General features: G+C 40.5%; 1 protein-coding gene across 12 annotated transcripts in view; it reads left to right on the forward strand.

The window, feature by feature from the left end:
• The first annotated feature begins 323 nt into the window (after positions 1–323).
• The window catches only part of LOC116852694 (rho guanine nucleotide exchange factor 17), a 105,718-nt gene continuing 86,698 nt past the window's right edge, over positions 324–19,343 (forward strand). For 6 of the 12 annotated variants that reach the window (XM_032833284.1, XM_032833285.1, XM_032833283.1 and 3 more), the window contains exon 1: positions 324–2,069. The gene's annotated coding sequence lies outside the window, so the exon portion shown is untranslated. Of the gene's footprint in view, positions 2,070–5,740; positions 6,556–19,343 lie in introns of those variants that run through there. The other 6 variants (XM_032833288.1, XM_032833291.1, XM_032833296.1 and 3 more) reach the window with 3 other exon arrangements.

Genomic DNA, 19,343 nt, shown 5'->3' on the forward strand with positions numbered 1-19,343 from the left:
AATAAATTGTGCTACTAAGGTACATGCGATTTAACGAATGAAGACTTTCTCGACATTTTACACATCCACCTAAAAATGAAAAAAAATATTTTCTTTCGATTTTAACAACGGAGCTAATATTGCCGTGGTCGGCAAGGAGAATCTCGGTTCGGAGGTGGAATCGTACGGCGCGATCGACGGTGGCCACCTTTCGCCGCGTTGGAGTTAACTCGAACGAAGTATCGGGGCCCCTCCGGTCAGATTAGGCCCCGTCGGGCCCCTCTCGCTCGCGCTGGCGCGCCGTCGGAGCGCCGTTCCTTCGCGCCGGTTCGTGCTGTCGGGTCCACCTTGCCTCGTGCATGCGCGTCATGGTCTCTCGCGTCGAGTCGGGCCCCAGCTTCGTGGTGCCCAGCTGGATCCGGACGGCCATTCGTGGGGCCCGTCGTTAGGTCGCGCTTACGCGAAGCGCACAGACAGCCGCCGAGGAAGCGTCTTGGCGCGGCGCGATCTCGTGCCGCAGCCGTCATCGTGAACCACGACAAGCCGTGCCGTGCCGTGCCGTGCTGTGCTGTGCCGTGCTGAGCCGAGCCGAGCCGAGACGGGACGGGACGATACGAGACGAGACGAGACGGACTCTCTTCGTGCTCTCTGATGTAACCCCCTTCTCCCTGCACCCGCGAAACCGCATCGCGGCCGTCGTGTATCGCCGCGATTACGCACACACTCGTAAGCGTCGCCGTCGTGCGGTCCCAACATTCGCGATCCCGTAGATCGCCCGCGATCGCCTGCGATGCGTCCTCGCGCGCGCGTCGCGAGCCTGCCGCCGCCGGGATCGATTCGCGCCGCTGATCGAGGCCGAGCCCCGATTTCGAGAGTGCGTCTTTTGTGCGCGACGGTGGCCCTCTCGGGGTGAAGGACGTGAGAACCGGTGGAGTCTACCTGCGCGAACCTCCTGGACGACGAGGTCTCCAGAAGGGGCCTCTCGGCTCGGTCTAGCCGACCGGCGACGACGATCGGGAAGATCGTCTCCCACTGTAATCAGCGCGCGAGGATTTTCCCAGGCCGATCGGGTTAATTAAGAATCTCATTTTGGCTTGTCCTCTCGCTCTGAGGGTCGCCGGGTCGTGTCAAATCTCGAAGATGGATGGGGCAGCTTAACCTGTCGATGGCTATTTATCTCTGGATGACCGCTCTTGCAGCTAATTGCGAGAGAAAGACGGACAACAGCGGAGTCGGGGATTTTGAGTGCAGTGGGAAAGTGCAAATCGGTATCGCGGGAAACTGTTGTTTCATATTGAGGGGACTAGAACCGATTACTGCAGCACACGCATCATCAACGTATAGATCATAATTCACTCCGTAGTATCGCGCTTCTCTCTCTTTCTCTCTTTCTCCCCCTTTCTCTCTCTTTTTCTCTCTCTTTTTCTCTCTCTTTCTTTCTCTCTCTCCCTGAGTCCGAGGCACGCGCATAGAGTCGTTGCGAATCAAGTCTCGAATACAATTCAGATCGGACGAAGCGTTATGCGGATTTAACGATCCATCCAGCCGATCGTAAAGCAAAAAATATAGCGTGGCGTTTATTAGGGATCGTAACTCACGAATCCTCGGCGGGTCGACCTGCAATCGCGCGAGACGCGCGCGAGATCAGGTGATAGAAACCGGAAAGAAACGGTCCCCAGAGGCGGAATCGGGAGAGGAAGTGAGATATCTGGATTTGTAGAACGGTCGCGTTGCTGATGTGTGCCACGGATATACGTTGTGCCAGTGCGCTCGCGCTTCAGCAAGATCGGCTCGGCGATTCGACCGCGTCTCCTGCCGCTCGCGGATGTTGATCGGCATCGAAATCGCCGATTTTGCCGTGCGGCCGACGCGAGTGTCGCGACGTGAGCGCGCGTGCATGGGGTGAGAGGAGGTGCGAGTCGACGGAAACGACTGCTGGGCCTCTCCAAGTGCTCTCCAGCCGGTGTGAATACATCTCACCGAGACGGATTTCGGATCATGGATCTCCGCGCTGTCGCCCAGCGAGCGTACTTTCTCAGGTGGAATCGTGCGGAGGGCATCGGCGAAAGTATTTTCGATCGTTTGCAGAAGTAAGTCCCCGCGCTTGTGCGCCACAACGCCGTGTAGAATTTTAGTTTACGATGCTGTGACGTGTGGAAACGATTCAAACGTCACTGAACGGCACAGCTGTAACTTCACAGGTGTCAGAATACACTGAAGAAAAGGTAAAAGTACCAATCCCCGGACGCATATCTAATCCTGGATATTTTTATTATTTTGGTTTTTAAATACGAATATTTAAACTTTTAAAATTATATATGCATAAATACGCACATATATACACACATATTAAATATGTACATATATTTTATATTAAAAATTAGAGACCAAAATAATAAAAATGTCCAAAATTATATACGCGCGCGCGTGTCCGGTATTTTTACCTAATTAGTAATTTTACCTTTTAACTAACAATTACATTTAGTTGAGCATTTCAGCAATATTTGGTAATTAGTATCAAACATAGTAATGAATATCAATCATCTTGGACAATAATTACAAAATAATTTCTTAAAACAAATTCTTCATTTAGCGAAGGATTTAGGTTTATGGTTAGTATTACTATGTTTTTACTTGTGTCAAGTTTGTGTATTACTGAGGAAGCAAAACAGACATATAGCAACGATGAAACTCGCAATTATCAAACATTTAGTTGATCCCATTTTAACGAAATTACGGTCCGGTGTACCAAATTTTCATTTCGACAAACAAAATCCTTTTTCCAAAGTACAACATTGAAAAACGTGCGCAACATTGTACGTTGACTTACATCTGCGTGAAGCTTAAGAACCCACGATTTCGCAACTGGTAACAGTGCAACAATTGCAGCCGTCGGGCTCCGCCAAAAATTCACTCATTCTCGCAGACATCCGCGAGTCTCTTGCACTTGCAACGCAACGCGCGCTTTCTTGGCCCTGAAGTCGAACGCAAGGCGGCGCGGCGCGGCGCGGCGCGACGTTCGCCAGCGCGTCCTTGATTTTCGCTCGATTAGTATCCGCGCGATCGCCGTTATTGAAGGAGGAAAAAGTATCGGGCGTCGTTCCGGTTGGCCGTTTCGGTTCAACGGCCCGCCGCTTGAAACGGCCTGTACCTGTGCGGCAGCACGCGTTGGTTCGCGCGCGAGCGAGCGCACAATACCGATTCTTTGAGCGCTGTGACGGAGGAGCGGAGGAGCGCGGCTTCCGGGATTGCCTGGGATTACCGGTGGTGAACTTTCACCGATCGACAAAAAAGCCAAATGTTTTCCGCTCGAACAACGCCGCGGGACGAGCGAACGTTATATTCATAAATGCCGGCGAGAGACGCTCGCCATTGTGTTTATATCCGCGATCTGCGATTTTTACTCGTTCCTTTTATCTCTGCTCCTCTCTTATGATCAAAATAGGGGAAGAGATATGGTGATCAGCAGCAGTTTTTGGGGTACATTTCTATTTTAAAGTGTCTCTTGTGTCTGTCGAAACTGACACTTGCAGAACTTTGCAAAGATTAGGCAAGATTAGGCAAGATTCTAGGCTGTAAGGATACATAGTTATATGGGAAAAATAAAATGTATCCTGCTCTTAAAACAAACTAATAAGTTGAAGTAACGAAAATCATAGTTATTGGCACTCTTGTAACAATGATTGGCATACTTGTCATATAGTGAGTGATACTCGTTAGAAATATGTTAAATAAAGAAATATATCACAATTTAAAACTAATTAATAACCGCAATATTTAAAACTTCCAAGGACCCTTTGCTAAATGATTTATTAGATAAAAGCACTGTCCACACATATCAGTATATTGGCGGTCTCTGATTGCAACCTAATAAGCTAAGCAACACTGCAACTTTACTTTAATTGTTCTTTAATAGATCATTTTCTCCTTTATTATTAACAATTGCATATTCGATGATAGTAGTTGGTCTGTTTTTCGCTTAAATGCCGATATGCTAATCACCGTATCCTTATCAATCATGTACCTCTTCCTTTACAATGTGAAGGAAAGTTTTATATGGTACGATCTTTGTTAACGCATAATTGCGATATACTCGTAGAAAATTGTCGTCTTTCTAATCTACTCCACTCGCCGTTATTTTCATATCATTTTGACAGACTAGTATGTGGGTCGTCGAATTGATCTAAATTGGCTCTCGCGCGCCACGTCAAATTTGTTTTCTCAAATTAGTTCTCAAAGCACACGATGCCGTCGAGCGTGAAGTACGCACCAGTCTTGAGGAATGGAAGGACAAATAAGAAGGAATTCCGGCGGTTTTAGTCGCGCGCTGGTTAGCGCGCAGTTGATTATACAAATGGTCCAAGCCTTATTTTTCTCATCGGGCTTATTGTATCTGTGATTACGTAAGCGTCTAAGGAATTTCGCTCGACAAGCGCGGCAATCAGGTTCATCACCTGATATCCCACAGCTGTATTAAAACAGCTGCGAAAATTCGCCATTCAGATTTTTCCCGTTGCAGTTTTCTCGCGATGTCGAGAAACAGATCCGTATATCAGACTGACCTGTCCAGCCATTGAAAGCCACCCAGTGAATAAACAGTTTGCGGTATTTCTTACAATATTCAAATATATGGCGCACTCTTATGATTTAAGTGAGTAATTAGAGGTAATTCACAGGTTAGATCTTATCATTATAAAATGATAAGATTATAAAATATGAATAAAGTGCGTCGCAAAAGGTTAATCTGGCTTTGCTTATTTAATAAATTATTGGAGTTTGCCTGCTTAAATTGCGAGGTTATTTGCGAGGTCACTCTCTGCTCTAACAATCCCTCTACAGAGGGAAGGTGTTATTATAATTAATTGTGAATATGACAGAATTTAATATGGATCTCTATTAATAATAACAATTTGTAAAAAGAACTGTTATTATTATTAGAAAGAAAGAAAGAGCTTTGTCAAAAGAACGTAGAAAAAGTAGTTTGGTTGAATTGACCAAATTGCCAGTAAAATGAGCGGATCAGAAATTCTCCGGTTGAAATCACCAGAATTCCATGTCAAGTCAACAAGATTTCTGATCAACTCGAGCACAGAATTCTGGTAAATTTAGTCAGAATTTTCCGCTCCGTTCGTATTTCGCAGAAATATATTTAATCCAGACCTTCTTTCCGTGAAGATTCATCGATAAGTCCGACGACACAGAGAAACGCCATACGGGCGCCACGGGTATACTATATATAATTACTTCATATCGAAAGCCATAATCGCGTTGCTGTAAACACGGTGAGATAAAGCCGAAGACGAAACTCAGATTAGATCTCTCGCGGCAATCTCTACCACCCAAGAAATGCACACAGCGGGACGATGCAACTGAAGAGTAAAGGTCCTCGGTTTCGCTCGGCGCGGCTGATTAACACGCGTCTTCCTCTCTCCCGCTCTCTCTGTCTCTCTCTGTCTCTCTCTCTCTCTCTCTCTCTCTCTCTCTCTCTCTCTGTCTCTCTGTCTCTCTATTTCTCTCTATCTATCTCTCTCTGTCTCTCTATTTCTTTCTATTTCTCTCTGTCTCTCTATCTCTCTCTGTCTCTCTCTCTCTGTCTCTCTCTCTCTGTCTCTCTATCTCTCTCTCTTAGATCTTATTGCCGATGAGGCTGTTAATTCCTTTTGCGGCGCGCCCCGCGAATTCCAACGGGCGGCCAAAGAAAATCAATGGCATCCGGTGCGTTTCGTCCGCGGACACGGAGAGGGATGTTCCTGGTCGCGGCCACTGGCTCTCCAAAGGCACGACGTATAAATACCACCTCGTGCAAGCCCGTGCTCCTCCCGTGCTTCCCTCCGCCGTCGTCTCCTCCTGCTCCTTCCCTCCTTGGCCTGCGGAGTCTATTTAGATAATCTTCCGCTTGGCGGGAGCGGCACTCGGTACGGCAAGGGAGCCTCTTCTTCGCGGTGGCTTTCACCAAGGTGGCATCGTGTTCCTCGTTTGTGCATCAGCGATCTTCTCCTCTCTCCCGCCACCATCTCCTCGCCCTCCTGCACCTCCTGCTCCTCCCGTGGTCGCCGTGTAGTTCCCGGTGAAACTTTTTGGCATCCGCCACGCCCGTGCGCGAACGCCCGCCTCGTGACTCGTACAACGACCTTGGAGAGAACACCCTGCGGAGAAAAGCCCCGGAAAGAGCGTACCTGCAAGTACGCCGGAGAGGGCTCGAAGGGAAATCCAGGCAGAATCTTAAGAGGGAATCTCGAGGACGCCCTCGACGACGGTCGTCGAGGAGAAATTCGCACCTTCGGGGAAAGCTCGCGAAAGATTTCGACAAGTACCCACGAGAAATTTCTCCGCGCCATCCTAAGGCGAGCACGCCGAGGACCAGCCTGTATATGTGTGTGTGTGTGTGTGTGTGTGTGTGTATGTGTGTGTGTGTGAGAATCTAACACAGTCTGAACTGAGTAATTTGCGCGGCAACAATCGTTGTCGAACGCGATCTCCAGACGGTGTTGTCAGAAGAGACTCTAAATGTGCAGAAGGATACGCGACGAAGATTACCGTGGCGAGTCACGAGAGGTGTCCGAGAAGCCACAGCTCGTAAGTCGATCCCGGAGCGGTACCGGAAGTTGTCGCAAGGCGGACAACGTGGTGAACCGTGTGCCGGCGCGTGTGGGTGAAAGAGGTGATTAGACTCTCGAGCGGAAGATGCCGCGGTCGGTAGTGTCGGCGGTGGACGATGACGAGATTCGCTGATTGACCGTGGCTTTTATTTTCGGCGGGTACGTACCTGATATGCCGATCATTGCTTGACTCACGGGCGGTTTGTTTGGCGCAAAGTCGATAAGGATATTTGGATACCGTGGCGAGATAAACGGAACACCGGCTATTGCTGCTCGTGGACTACAACCCGATCTTGATTGACGTACAGAAAGTGCACTACCGAGAAGAGGACACTTGAATATTTATCTGTGGGAGATAAAGTTTTAGAAGTCGCTGAAATCAATTTTATTTCACAGAAGCACAAACTCTATTTCACAGAAATCAACTTTATACCCCACAAATAAATTTTCCAGTATTTTTTCCTTCGTTTTATTTGTTTACATATTTGTCTTGCGTTAAATTAACACAAAAATTAGAGTGGATAAATTAAGACATATAAAGTGTGTTAAATTTAACGTAAGATCTTTTACAGTGTGTATTTTAAGATCATTATCAAGAAAAAATTCTTGTTAAAGATTCCTTAAGAATCATTCTTTAAGAACTCCTTTAAAAAAAGAAGGAAAAACTGTGTAAACACTTTTCTTTGCAGCAGAATGATATCATTCTTTGCAGCAAGCGGAACAATTTTTGCAAAACCAGTCGAATCGATATTCGATCGTGACTAACGTCTCAGTGGAATATCTTTTCCTATCTCCTCTGCAATTACACATCAACAAAAGATTCGAAAGATAATCAGATCGGCAAACTTTGTGGTTTTCATTGTGCGAACCGTCGCTGCGCCGATCAATTGCTGCACGCATCTCCGGTTTAATCCAAGGGAAAGCAGCACGGCACGCCGAGATGATGACGTTCCATTCGAAATTGTTAAACAAACACTCGACGAACTGGAAGCTAACTTCCAATTGCGAAACCGCACGGACGTCTTGTTTACACGATAATGAAGCCGTCGTTATCGACTCCGATGTTGCTGGTTTCTACTGCTCGCCGCATTCGTCTCGAAACGAAACGTGCTTTTCTACCATTGTGTTTGCGCCTGCAATCCCCTCCCCCGATTAAAACTAATCGGTAACCTGAAAATTTCATGCAGTTTTAGAATAATTGCTGGACAGTCATGTTAACTTTCGTCTAATAACTGAACAATAAAATTACTTAGAATTCCAATTAAAATGTGTAACTTCTTCTGCAGTTTTTTGCAGTTACTGCGTAGATATACGTAGATGTACAAAATTTGAGCTCATTTGTTGAAAGAAAACAGAGTAAAAAATGGATAAGAAAATATTCAGTTGATTAATAGTCAAGTTTGCTACGCACTCATAAAATGAGCAGGATACTGTAAAAGAATTTTGTCTTTATGCAAATTTCTAATTAAAAAACTGCTCATTATATCATGTACTCATTAGAAAAATGTATTCTCTTTACAAGAATATTATAAAACTATATCGCAGGAAAAGTTGAATCGACTCTAGTAAGCAAACCAAATTTTTGTTTTGATTTAATATTTTTGATTGAAATCCACTATCATCCTAAAGTATTTCGAATAAATATGACGCTTATGACGAACTTATGACAGATTTGCAGATGTATAAACTTATGAAATACTCGAAACGAGTAATATTTACTCGAGTGCAATATGTATTTATCTGTGTGCACGTTGTCGATTATATTCCACATACGGCGTAACTAATCGCCAGAGCGAGTCCGAGAAAGTGACAACTCTTGAGCAATTATCCGGACGCAGTGCTTCATTCGTTGCCTCCGACGCAACTGGCAAGAACGCGGCCGGCTCGCGAAAAATGTTTCGAGACGAGTCATCGAGCGGAGAGCGGCGCGAGCGGAGATATAAATATCGGCCACTCCAATTTTCTTCAGGAGAAACACACAGTTACACACAGTTACTCACCGCGGCGAAAATATCGCGTCGCGCCTCGCGCGATTAATAGCGACTAATTAATGACGTAGTCCGGCGATCCCCGTCGAAAGTGGCGCGGGTGGAAAATAAGTTTCGCGCGTGGCTTTTCAATCGCGTCGACGCGACACCACGGCAATGGGATTATAAGGAGTCCGTGTCCTGCGGCTGGCTGGCCAGTTTCATGCGGCGATTTATAACGAACGATTTGCAGTGACTTATGGGACGACTCTCGATCAACATGCAAATGAGAGAACTGTGCGCCTCACGCGGCCATTTAGACTTAGATCGCGAATTAATTTATTTGTAAGCGCAATGGGCGCGCGCACGCGCGCAGCCGTCGGGAAGGCGATTAAATCGGCTTAAATCGCGCTTGCTTAATTAAGCAAAAAGTAGGCAATACATTAGTAGCTAATTATCGAGCTATTACGCAGAAATCTTAAGGTGGCTGCTTAATTTTTATTTTATAATCTTGAGAGAGAGAGAGAGAGAGAGAGAGAGAGAGAGAGAGAGAGCCGTTGGTTATTTTTGTCCTTTTTTTTTGTTTGTATAATTCCTCTGCAATTAAAGAAAAATTAGAACGCGACACTGTCGAGGACATTTTACATTATAAAGGACGCGCGGAAATAAATGTCCTATATTTAAAAATTTTGAAGTTACAATTTCTCAAGCAACTAATTGTTATGTGACTGATTATATAAACATAATAGAGGCAACCTTTTTCTATGTGTTGAAGCCCACCACGATCATATTAACCGTATATTTTGTTTCTAAATAACTAAAAATAGGAACATGCAGCAACGTAGCCATCTTGCCCTGGTACCAGGTTCAGTTGCCCATTAATGCAGGGTAAAGAAGGCCACATATAAAATATGTATCCTAGTTAGTAGTTCCAGAGTTTCCGCGAGAGGTCTCCACAGTCCTCCTGCCGACCATTAATTATGAGCCAACTTTACTTCGTCGGCCCATATGCTCTATTTCAATCATTTTATGAATGAAAATTGTATTTATTACTGGAAATAATATATCATACACTTGCAAGAAATTTCATTCTAGCTAGTAACACATCGCTTAATTTTATTCAGTTACGATGGAGAATATTGATACAAAATTTTGAAAGGCTCGAAAATTTACTTTGCTATCACTAAATCCGTTTTTCCTATCTCTTAACTATAATATTATTTCGATTTTAGTGAAACTTAAGGAAAAGTATTTATGTCCTAAAAGAATCATTTTGCGATTTTGTATCCACTATTTCTCTCGAAATAAATACTAAAAAAAGCATATGGACAACGCTATCAGACCATATAGCTCCGGTTTTCTTTACATTTGCGGATGTACTTGTACAAATTTATAATCATCGAAAAATGTTACATATTTACATTTTATTTACACTTGTGTCTTGCATCTAAACACCTTCTGGAAACCGAAACTGTTCGATGATAGGTCTTGCTGGAGACTGTTCTCTCTCGCATTGACACAAAAGACGTTTCGCGCGAGCAGATGTTCGCGACAATTAAAAGTGATTGACGCGAATCTGTCCGACGCGCGAATCGCAGATTAACCCGGGGCGAAGTCGAGCAAAGAACGCGTCGGCAGTCACGGCGCTTCTCTATGTGAAAGGTTAACACGCGTCTTGCTATATTTAGAAACGAATCCCAGAGGGAAAAAAATTTCGAAACCCCCCGGTGGGAAGCTGGCGGACTCCCTTTGCGTTTCACGGGATAAAGGAGGTATTACGTTGGCGGATCGTTCGGCATACAGACAGCTAGTGGTAGTCGTAAGACTATTAGTCTGCCTTCGGTGAGTAAGCCCTCCGGTACTCTAATAGGTATTAGCATGGAAACCTATTTACGCGTCGGCTCACAATAGAAACTTACGAGAAACAGACAATTTATGTAAAAATAACTGCAAGCGAGGCATATTTCGAGTCGCACTCGGAGATGTTCCAATCCGAAATTTTTAAACCGTGTCATCTCATAATGACACTTGCAAGTCATCTCGTGGTGACTCGAATAGAAATATTCTACACACTGCGTATATTAGTTAAATGAAATGCTTCAGATGTGAAATTTTACATGGTACATTTATAAATGCCTTTACACTTCCGGTATCTAGAGAATTGGACTTTTTCGATCTGGAGTATTTTTTCTCAGTAAGCGTGAATCGTGATTATTAGTTACTGAAAGAACTAACTAACAGTCACGATGCACGCTTACTGAAAAACGATGCGCCAGATCGAAAAAGTTCAATTCTCTAGATATCGGAAGTGTAAAGGCATTTATGAATTCTAGTGTACAACAGTTTCGTAGTTATTGAGTTGTAGAGAATAATATATGATACTAATCAAAATGTAATATGTGCTGAAAAAAGCTAAATATAATTTAGAAATGATTCTTTTCACATACGATTAGGAATCGAGTTCGAAATTTCATCGTGGTTTCTTTTAACATCTGCAGGAGGAACTTAGCAAAGTTCTTGTATTCTATGTGGGTGTTTCGTTCAGTTTCGAGATGCTGCGCCAATGCAGCGGTGATGTTACGAGCATGGGTTAATTAAATTTGGAACACGACGCTGAGTCGTGGAATTATAAGAGTTCACATTGAATCATGAATATCTTCTTTAATAATACTTGAAGAAAGCAGTTCCTTTTATAAAGCACTGAACGTGCAAATGCTAAAGAGGAAGCGCCACAAAAACTGAAGAAACATCAGAAGCAAAATATGTTGCGATGTCAATAAGATTTATGTTATTAATGCCGCAACAGGAAATATTATATTAAGATTCTTTAGTTATTTCGAGATTTTTAATTGGACATTAATTATCCTGGTAGAAATATATGTAGTTTGCAATTTGCAATATTAAAAAAATATTTATGAAAAATTTTCTTCAAGAAAATGTTAATACTTGTATGGAGAAAATATTAGTTATGGTAATTTATAATATTTATAGTAACTAAATTACTTATATTAAGGATTTGTTTTAAAAAAATATTAACATTTATATGGAGAAAAAGTTACTTCCATATAAGTGTTAATATTTTTTTGAAGCACCTTGTATATTACAAATCACAGATTTATCGCGCTATAACCGCCATTAGTATTAAAATTTCTCAATTAAGTGGCTTGTATAAGAACAACTTACATCTTGATTGGCATATCTCATGTAGTTTTACTCTTCAGTTATTAGACTAACGTTAACATAACCGTCCATAACCGAAAGTAAATGTTCGAAAACTGCATTAAATTTCTAACAGGGTGGCAGATTACATGTTTACGTGTTGAGCAACACTATTTAAATTTTTAATCGTCTGTAATACAAGACACTGGGGATACACGATGGCATTTATTTCATAAATAATATCAGACCTCTTCCATGAAGCACTGCGAATTCAGCGTAAAACCGTCAAAATGCACGCGGGAATGCACTTTTGTGACGCGGGTGCTTATCGTTTCGCAAATAAACCTCCTCACGGCGCGCTCCGCTGTACGCCGCGATGACAAAGCATCGCGAATGTTTATCGGTTATTTGCACCGGGACGAGTTGCCCCCCTCTTGTGCAAATAACGCCCCGTGAAACGGAATGCGGCTGCTTCTCTCCTTATGCGACGCATTTCCTTTTTCGTGACTGTAGTCGAGCCGCAGCCGTCTGAAATGTCTTGAATTTCGCGTCGTTTGCTCCGAAATGATACTTAAGACAAATGTGTGTTCTTCGTCGCAGAAAAAAGAAATTTAGCAGATGTACACGTGGCCAACAGAAACGTGTATCTTGTCGCAAAAGGAAATTAAGAGGAGCGTGTATTGCGCTGCAAATTATAGCGATGTTTCGAGGTATTTCACATCAACATAAATGAGGTTCGTCAAGAGGGAAAAAGTCAGTGACGCAACTCATCGCGAATGAAAGTTGTCAGATGCTGACATGGAATATCTGGACGGAGCACAAGATATTCCTGTAGACGGGGTGTATCCAGCTTTAGGAGTGAGGAGAAATATCCGTCACGACTAAAGTATCCCATTTTTTAACAATATGTCTGATTGTTACGCAAAAATCGTAAAACAAAAAATAAGATACAATTAGAATGGAGAATCCCACGCTACCGCCATCTTGGTTAAGGAAGACCGGGAATATATGGCTTCAGGAGTAAATTGCTTATGTGCTTTTTTTACTATTTATTTTAAGAAGAATAGTGGATACAAAAACGCAAAATGGTTCATTTAAAACATAAATACATTTCCCTGAATTTTATTAAAAGGTAGAAAAAACTGATTTGGTAATAGCAAATTAAATTTTTGAGTCTCAAAATTTTGTATTAATATTCTCCATCTGAATAAAATTAAGCGATACTAGCTAGAATGAAATTGCTTGCAAGTGTATAATACTGTTTCTGATAATAAATGCAATTTTCATTTATAAAATGATAGAAATAGAGCATATGGGCAGACGAGGTGAGGTTGATCCATAATTAAAGGCCGGCAGGAGGGCCGTGGAGATCTTCCACGGAGACTCTGGGACTACTAATTAAGATACATTTTATACGTGACCTTTTTTATTCTATGCTAATGAGCAATTGGACTCAGTACCAAGAACAAAATGGCTACGTTGCATGTTCGTATTTTAGTTATTACAAAACAAAATATACGGTTAATAGGGTCGTGACAGACATTGATACATAGAAGAAGATTCCCTCTATCATGTTTATATAGTCAGCCACAATAATTAATTGCCTCAGAAGTTGTAACTTCGAAATTTTTTAATTTAGGACTTCTAGTTCCGGTCTCCCCCAATCAAATTCGTTACAATTCTCCTGAAGTTCCAACCTCGCGGAAATATGTTGCGTTCAGATATTCCTACGTTCATGGTGCGTTCGATCGAAAGTGATTCTCGCTGCTTCGGCCTGGTGGTTTGAAAGCGATTCAATTGAAGGTCGAATCGCGCGACGGATAAATCGCGACGTGCGCTTTTATAATAGAAGCGTGGTCCAGCTGGTGCTTACGAGAGGTCGCGTTTTTGTCTTGGTGTTCCTCTACGTGCTCCGTGTGCCGGGTAAGTCGCGATTCTCCTTTTCTCTGCGATCTTGATCTTACTTGCCGGAGCAAGAACCCCTTCGATCAAATAGGAACGCGCGAAGATGCATTACTCGCGCGTGTTGCGGTGACTTTGTTTTTCTCACCTTCATGTAGTTCTCTTCGCCCGCTTCTCGCTTATTTCGTCCAGTCGATCGCAGAATACGTAACATTTCGAGCGTTAACTATTGAATCAAAAATAATTTAGAGCTAACATTTGTTTTTACTCTTTTATAAAATATAAAAACATTTTTTATTACATTTTCATATTGTTTATTATATTCTTTAATTAATTATATATAATATGTTGTTGTATTATAATAATATTATATATAATTATTATATAATATATCATGTATATACAATATATATTATAAAATATATATATTATATATATTATATATATTTAATATTATTATTTTATATTTGTACAATATTTTTGTATATTACATTATTATATTATATAATATTTTTTATTGTACTCTCCAAATTTCTGGAGTGAAATTTCACTCAGAAAGTAGTAGAACCATCAAATCACTCGAATTTGAGTGATTCCTCGCTCATGTAGAATGAAGTCTTCACTTTGAAACGCTTAGAAAATATTTTCACTTGAAATTGAAGAGCGAATCTAATATATATTTTATTGCTACAAGAATATATTCATTCTAATTGATTTAAATATTCACTATCATATAGAATTTACCTTAAGCTTGAGTCAAACATTCATTTATACGATTTCGAGTGGTAGTACTTTCATAATCGCGCTTCGAGTGAAAAGCGCCATTTTCCACTCATTTTGCATGAAATTTTATTCCAAAAAATTTGGAGAGAGTAAAATTTTGTATATACATAAATGTTCCGAAAACATAGGATTCTTTATGAAATCGAGACCGGGAAATACGCAAACAGGCATGAATGTTTAAAGTACACATTGTGTGAAAATTAATTGCACGCGACGCGGCAAATGCCGTAAATTGACTCACGACTTATCATGGGACAGTAGGTTCGCAAACACATTGTGTATGGTTGCTCGGAGAGCGTCGCGATATGAATAAACATTCTACGAGACGATATTGGATCGACCTTGATGCAGCCTCAATTATTTGGTAGCGTGTTTATCGATTGGGTGCCTTATCGCACCACGCAGAAGCAGACGAATCGCATTCTATCTTCTATCGCATTGTCTGTCGCGAGCCAACACTACGTCTGCCGTGACAAGTTAATTGGATTTTCGAATTAACTACATTAAATCCTCCTAATCATCCCGTTATAGTACGATATCGTTCTTGAATTCTCATGATAAACGAAGTGAAAATGGACATCTCTTTGAAGCAAGAGACTGTGTACCGAAAAATGTGTGACCTTCGATGTTATCTTTTATGTACGATCTCATTTCACGAAACTTCCACAATCTTTATCAGATTGATAAGCCACGATGGAATTGGAAATTAGAAAGTTGGAGTGTGTAGCAGTTGTCAATGAAATATTCGTTAAGGTAGCTTTATCATGAAACGAGTTTCGTGGCAATTCGATGAGACTTGCTCTACACACATAGTAAAATATTATCTAATTGCTCGTGCAATATATATATATATATATATTTATTTATTTATTTATTTATTTATTTATTTATTTATTTATTTATTTATTCATTTATTTATTCATTTATTTATTTCAATTTTTTTCACTTCAAATTAACAGTGATACTTACATAGTAAAATAAATATACAGAAATTTTGTTTAACAAATAGTAAATTTATTAGTAGCCTCTTTTGACGCGCTATTAAAAATATAGCCTTAAAGAAAAGATTTATAGAGACGAAGTCGTTACAAAACGCAACTTTACTATCTTATAGAGTTGTAATATCGGTTGTAATGTTGGCGCCTGCATTTTTGTCAAAGAAGGAGAGAGCTAATTGGATAGGCAAAGATAAGGATAACCACAGGCGCCAGGAATAATCTTTTACTCGCTAATTCTACATTGCCGGCAAGGCAAACAACATTCCTGTCGGTTCGCGACCGATTTTCACCGACGAAAATACGTTTTCCGTCACATTAGAAAAATGCAAGCAACGCAACGTATAAGCGCTGAACGGCATAACGTCGCCGACAAACACATTTTTCACGTCGCCCAAAGGAGAACAAAAATTGTTCTCCTCTGTCTCTCTCTCCGCTCCTCTCCGACCCTCTCCGCAGATTTCATCTTCTCGCCGCGACGGATCAACCGGCGTCTTGGCGCGAGTTCAACGACTCGCGACGTCGATTCGTCATCGATTACAGATGAAGTGACGCAATGAATACCTATGAGGCTGCTCTGCGCACTTCACTTTACGGTAGCGACGTGTGCGAATAGTAAAAGGCACGCTTTTAATGGACAAGACTGACACGCGGTCTCGCTCGAGAAACAGAATCACAAATGCTCGCCGTTCATCTGTGGATAAGACGTCGCACATATGCGCGTATAACCGTTCCAAATTCTTTTTTTCATACGCGGAGGAAAGAGTTTGGTTGTTTTAACATGAAGTTTGATTATGATGAGCGAACCAACTTGTCTCGGCTGAAAGAAACGGAGAATTTCTGATCCTTAGAATTAAATTTGAGTTATAAGTCATACAGAAATTCTGTGTGTTCGCGTTTATTAATACCAAAATTCACGTTAGCACATTTTTTTCTCCTTGTTAGAAACCTGCTGGGAAGCTTTAAATATCTGTTAAATGTGAACTACTTTCACCTTGATAAATTTATGAGCTTTCACAGTATATCTTACGTTTTTGCTAATTTCTTTTTCTTTTTTAGAAAAGATAGATATGTGTGTGTATATAGTATAGTTCTTTAAAAAGCCGGCTTTTATAAGCCGTTGAAAGAAAAAGGAAAAAAGATTTTCTCGAAAAATTATTGTTTTTGTTATTTAGAGAAAAGATATTTTAAAAGAAAATGTTTTATTTTATTTGAAGAACAAACTATGGTTTCATTTATTTGTGTGGCTTACTTTTTGTTTCTTTTGTATTTAACATCATCATAAATAAAAAGAAACAAGAAACTTTCAAAAAGAAAGAGATTCAGAGATTGTGAAGTAAAAACATGTAAAAGTATTATTAAGAAATAGAAAATAAGAACTCAATAACAATGATATCAATTAAATAATAGGAAAAAGGGCTAATTCGAGTTTAAGCACAGGATTAATAGTGCTATGTACCATATGGGTAAAATCTTCCTTATGTTAGGAAATAGAGCAATGTTTATTGAACATGAATACTCAATATAAATAATCACTCACTGTGAGAGATTATTTATATTGAGTATTCATGTTCAATAAACATTGCTCTATTTCCTAACATAAGGAAGATTTTACCCATATGGTACATAGCACTATTAATCCTGTGCTTAAACTCGAATTAGCCCTTTTTCCTATTATTTAATTAAAAGTATTATCATAGAATCTCAAGTTTTAATAAATACTTTCACAATATAAAACATCTTCTGTAATGATGTAGTGATTACTATATAATCGATATAAAATTATAATACAATAACACAAAAATATATAGAATACATATATAATCTGCTATCAGATTGTGTTTACAAGCTCTGTCGATAGAATAACAGCAGACTGCGGACACAGATAACTACGGATTTGTCGATAGATTATATGTTCAATTTGTCGTTAGACTGTTAACAGATTGCTTATTGGATTCACTTATCTTCAGTTAAATGCACATCACTCTCTTCTTTTCGGAAACAAGCAAATGTTGAAGCAAGTTCTAATTAAACATGCATGAATTTTTCCAAATGAATTTTTTTTTTTTTAGAAAGAAACCGAGAAAAATCACAAGAATAGAAAAAATCAGTTTCTTCATGCCTTTGAAACTACAGTATATAGAGTATGAATGTGTGTGTGTGTGTGTGTGTAAAATATGTATGACACAATATATATATATATATATATATATATATATATATATATATATATATATATATATAACAATATGTACATTATGTGTAACATACACACGCATGCACACATATGTAATACATATATATATTACAAATTTCAATGGAAACTTATGAAACATATATTTTTTTTAATGTAAAAATCTATGCACTTATTCCTTTGGGCAGAAAAGGTCATGCACGCGTTCCTTTGGAGCTGAAAACGTTCATAAGTTAATTCCCAATATTAGTATTACCTCGATAGCTCGTACAATTGACATCAATGAATATCCGTAATATTCTGTGGCAGTTGAGATTTTCCGAATGCGTTTTCAGCATCTCGGGGCGAGAAAACAGCACTTTATAAATAGCGAGCTTAATCCGAGAAAGGGCGTATATGAAACTGTACGACTCTATTTTTTACTTCCTACCTCTCGACACATCCTATATTCATAGAACTAATGCATTATCGCATTATCATTTGTATATGTTCCGCGATATTTTCGTCAACTACAAATCCGCTGTCTTTTACGAAAAACCTGTTTTTACCAGAATAGCAGTTTCTCTTGTACGTCTCTTCTGGAATAATCTCTTCAATCCTTATTACATAATTAATCACACAAAATTACGGCACAAACATATCTCGATTCTAAAGTGCGGATACAAAATTATCTGTTTCCTACGCTCCTCTCTTTATTTATACTTATTTTACTGCGGGCATTCTCGGGTGAGGAAGTTCTCTGTGGGCGCGTTGGTGGTGGGAAGTTAGCCCCGTGCCGGGGGAATCCATTCGGGACGAAAGAGGCCGTTCCGGGCGGAAAGAACCGACGATCGCGCTCCGAATACATCGCTCGAGTGTTAGTGCGATAATGCACGACGGTGACTTCCGGCCGGGTGGCGTCCCGTTCGTTTAACGGTGATAATAAATTTGGCGCGGGTGTTTTATGCAAGGCCGCGCGCTCGCCCGCGAATTCCAGCGAATTTTCATCCATTATACCTGTCAGCCGCGCGCGGCCACGCTTATCTACTTGAACGCGCGTCCATTAAACCGCGATTTCTTTAAGCACTCTGATATAAATCGCAATTAAATCCGCATTCTTACATTTTTCGTCGCGCGTACACGATAAACGCCGTTATTTATTCAAATAACTCTCAGTTAATCCCCTTAACACCGAGCAGACTAAAAAGAAAAGAAAATTCCTACTACGATTTCACCGTAGTAGGAATTCAATGTAATTCTCGAACAGTTACTGAACACTTATGTTGACTTTTGTCTAGCAACTGAATAAACTTACTTAGGATCCTAATTACAAAATTTACCATTTTTCTTGTAGTTCTTGCGTACATGCGCAAAATCTGAACCCTATTGGACGGAATAAACAGGAAATCAATAAAAAATATTGAATTGATTAATAATCAAGTTTGCTGTTCACAAAATTGGCAGATTTGTTCTAGTAGTAGTGGAGACCAGGTCTAGTTGTCATACTTTTTACATATTGATTAAAAAAAAGATATATGCAATATTATATATGTATTAGGACCTTAACTTAGTTTCCGCCCAAAAAATACTGAGAAAAAGCATTTATTGTAAAAAATTTATTTAAATTATTTCAATGAAAGTATTTTCCATCACTTTCTACAACTTTTTGCCATCTTTCTGGCAACTGGGCGATACCATCTCGATAAAACGATGTTTGTTTCGAAGCAATCCATTCGTCCACCCATTCTCGCACTTCTTCAACATTTCGGAAGCGTGTACCACTCAA

Source organism: Odontomachus brunneus, unplaced genomic scaffold (assembly GCF_010583005.1).
Source record: "Odontomachus brunneus isolate Ranch 3 - 2012 unplaced genomic scaffold, Obru_v1 Obru_scaffold_249, whole genome shotgun sequence".
NCBI classification, from domain to species: Eukaryota; Metazoa; Arthropoda; class Insecta; order Hymenoptera; family Formicidae; genus Odontomachus; species Odontomachus brunneus.